Genomic DNA, 3,715 nt, shown 5'->3' with positions numbered 1-3,715 from the left:
GCTCGCCGACCGTGTCATGCCAATAAGGCAATTGAGAGTGAAAAAAGAGCTGGACTGGAAAGGTGGGCGAGAGAGGGAAGTCCTGGAGACAATTGACAGAGACAGGGCAGGGGCAAGGACCGGTGATGCCTCCCTCCGTCAGGATGACACCGCTCGGGGACTTAAGGAAATCTGACAGCCCAAAAAAATGAATTCTCTGCAGCACCAGAAGTCCTTCCCGGAGCCACAAATGAGCCGTGAAAGGCTGGGAGGGCCAGGCACGGCGCTGTTCCCATCCCGAATTACAATGGGGACAGCAAACCCCATCCCTGTCCCCCTCCGAGCAGCCTGTCCTGCCCTTGCTGTGGATCTTGGCCACCCTGGAACTCGCTGTGTTTTTGCAGCTGCAGTTTGGGCTTTGCTCCGTCCCTTTCCTTTCCTTTTTTTTTTTTTTTTCTTTTCTTATTTTTATTATTTTTTAAATTTTTTTTCCCAAGCCAGATTCCTCTCCAGCCGTGTTATCCTGTATGGAAAAGCCTAAACCCCCTCCTGGGAGCCAAAGGCAACGCCACACAGGCACGGAGCCTCACCTGGGGCAGGGCAGGAGCGGGCAGGGCTTCCCCTGCTCCAGGTGAGCTCCCTGGCACGGAAACGGCCCTGCTGCCCTTCAGTGCTGGGGTTTGATTTTTCAGGCTCTGCACTGATGCCTCAGGTTTTGGCTTTTCTATTTTTCAGGTTCTGTGCTGATGCCTCAGGTTTTAACTGTTCTGTTTTCAGGTTCTGGACCGATGCCTCCAGTCATCATTCTGGATGCATAAAAGTATAAATACACCAGGGATCTGTCCACGGGGAAATCTGCTGGGAATCTCAGTTGAGAGCTCTGATTTCCCCCAAAAAATGCTGCAGAAAAAATACAAATACACCTGAAGGGCTCACAGGGAGCCCCGTGCAGCCCCGCTGCTGCCTCCACCTTCTTTGTCCTCTCCCACTCATCACCCTGAAATTGTCATTGTGGCCAAAATTAGAGGGTCAGGCTGCAGGGACAGCTGGGGACTCTCAGAATTGCAGGATCTCTGGATTTTCCGTTCCCAGTCACACCCCAGGAGCAGCAGCTCTTTGCAGAGCCATCCCAAAGGGGTGTTTATTGTAGGAATGCTGCCCAGGCTGCTGCCAGCCGAGCTGCAGAGCTGCTGCAGCCCCACACGCCCTCCCCACGCCCAGGAGCAGCAGCTCCTGCCGGGATTTAGGCCCGGCCTGGGGAAAGCCTGGCAGCCCTGGCTGTGGGGCTGCAGAGCGCTCTCGCTGCAGAGAAACCTGCCAGGGGACACAGCAGATGGCAATAATTATAATAATAACCAACTGGGACAGGCCAGGCCAGGTCCCTTTCCTCCTGCTCTGCTCCTCTGCTGCCTCCAGCCAGAGGTGCCCAGGCTCGGAGGTGCCTCTGTGTCCCTGGCAGGGCTGAGGGAAGGATTTCCCTTGGAACTTCTGTATTAAACCAGCCAAAATTCCACCCCAGCCTGGGAGCCCTCCCTGCCCCCTCAGCTGGGCAATCACCCGCAGTTGGCAGCGCCAGAGCCGGAGGTGAAGCAGCTCAGGCAGGCGGCCTGGGGCCAGCGTGGCACAGCCCCAGAGCCAGCTGTGACCCCAGGACAGGTGCCCAGCCCGTCCCATGGCACATCCTGGGGACAGGTGCCAAACTCATCCCATGGCACAGCCCCAGAGCCAGCTGTGACCCCAGGATGGGTGCCCAGCCCATCCCATGGCACAGCCCCAGGGCCAGCTGTGACCCCAGGACGGGTGCCCAGCCCATCCCATGGCACAGTCAGGACATTGTGACCCCAGGATGGGTGCCCAGCCCGTCCCATGGCACAGCCAGGACACTGTGAACATCCTGGGGTCAGGTGCCCAGCCCATCCCACGGCACAGTCAGGACACTGTGACCCCGGGGCAGTGCCAGCAGCGATTCCCACAGCAGGGAGTGCTGCACACCTGCCAGCAGCTCACCTGGCAGGGTGACAGGGGCTGAAATCGGGCTCTGACCTTGCTGGGAACCGAGGTGCAGCCCCCAGCCCTGTCCTGGCAAAGCACCAGGACCTCTGATCCCTCCTGACCCATTTGGGGTACCCGAGGTGCAGCCCCCAGCCCACCCCCTGTCCCGCCCCAGAAAGGTGCTGGGGTTTCTGATCCCCCCTCTGCTATTCGGGATAACAAAAATGCAGCCCCCAGCCCCAGTCCTGTCCCACATCCCACCCCAGGAAGGCTCTGTGCCCTCTGCTCCCTCCTTGGGATAACATTTGGGGTACCCGAGGTGCAGCCCCCAGCCCTGCTCTGTGCCCTCCGCTCCCTCCTGACCCACTTGGGATGGTTGGGGTACCCGATGTGCAGCCCCCCACCCCATCCTGCCCCACATCCCAGCCCAGGAAGGCTCTGCGCTCTCTGCTCCCTCCTTGGGATAACATTTGGGGTACCCGAGGTGCAGCCCCCCACCCCGTCCTGCCCCACATCCCAGCCCAGCCCTGCTCTGCGCTCTCCGCTCCCCGCTCAGCGACTTGGGAGTCCCTCTCCCCCTGCGGAGGGCCCTGCCGGTGTCTGCCTGCTGACTGGAGCTGTCATTATCAGCTCAATAAATCTCTGGCTGGGGTTTTATTGAATCCCCGCCTGAGGGGGAACGCGCCTGGAAAGGTTGAGGAGAGCAGCGCTTTCCCACGCCTCGGCCACGCCGCCGCAGCTCCCGCTCGCATTCCGGGGCTGCCAGCGCTCCGCAAATGTTTGGACAGCCTTGAACAAATAACACACCTTTAAAAGAGGCCAGCATGAAATTTTTCCTCACCACCCAGGCACCCTCCGAGCGGCTCCCCCCTCTCCATCCCCCAGGCCGTGTGTGTGTGTGTGTGTGTCCGTGCCCCGTGCGTGCCTGCTGCCTCCATCCATCCTCCCCTTCCCTTTGTGTGCAGGGCTCGGCTGCTCTCCAGCTGCCTTTGGGGCCAGGAATTCTGGCAATCCCGGGCCCTGCCTCGATGGGAAAAGGGAGGAGGTTTATTTTTTTGGCTTTTCTCCTGGCCAGATTTCCTTCAGCAGGTAGGGGGGGTTTCTGCTGAGCCCGTGCCAGGCTGCCAGTGGTCAGCTCTGGATGCCAAGGTTTATCCCAGCTCCAGGGCCTGGCTGTGACTCCTGGCAGCCTCACAGCTCCTCTAATTAATGCCGTGGCTTCCTTCGCTCAGCCCCGCTGATGGGGCCTGACCCTGAGCCCAGAGGAGCTGCCCAGGGCTCGGGGCTGGAGCTGCATCCCCGCGGCCGCACGGCCTCGGGACGGGCTCCAGAGCGTTCCGGGAGGCGTGGGGTGAGCTCAGCACGGGGCAGGGAGACAGCGCCGAGCTGCTGGGGGGTCTGGAGAGCAGCTCCGGCAGCTGGGCCGAGGAGGAAGAAAAACACGGATGTGACAGAGGAGCATCCAGCTGAGCGCAGCCCCGACGGGGAGGGTTCAGAGCCTTCCTGGGGATGAACCGGGGAGGGTTCAGAGCCTTCCTGGGGATGAACCGGGGAGGGTTCAGAGCCTTCCTGCAGGAAAAAAACCCCGCAGCTCCCTCCCAGATTTCCCCCCAGGCTGCTGCAATGGGAATCCAGCTGCGAGCATCCCAAGGATGGGATCCGTGTCACCAGGGGAATTTTGGGATCTGCTCCAGGGGAATTTTGGGATCCTCTGCAGGGGGAGTTTCAGGATCCTGCCCTGAAG

Source organism: Geospiza fortis, unplaced genomic scaffold, assembly GCF_000277835.1.
Source record: "Geospiza fortis unplaced genomic scaffold, GeoFor_1.0 scaffold662, whole genome shotgun sequence".
Taxonomy (NCBI): domain Eukaryota; kingdom Metazoa; phylum Chordata; class Aves; order Passeriformes; family Thraupidae; genus Geospiza; species Geospiza fortis.
The sequence above is the reverse complement of the archived record's forward strand: the minus strand, read 5'-3'. Positions refer to the sequence as shown.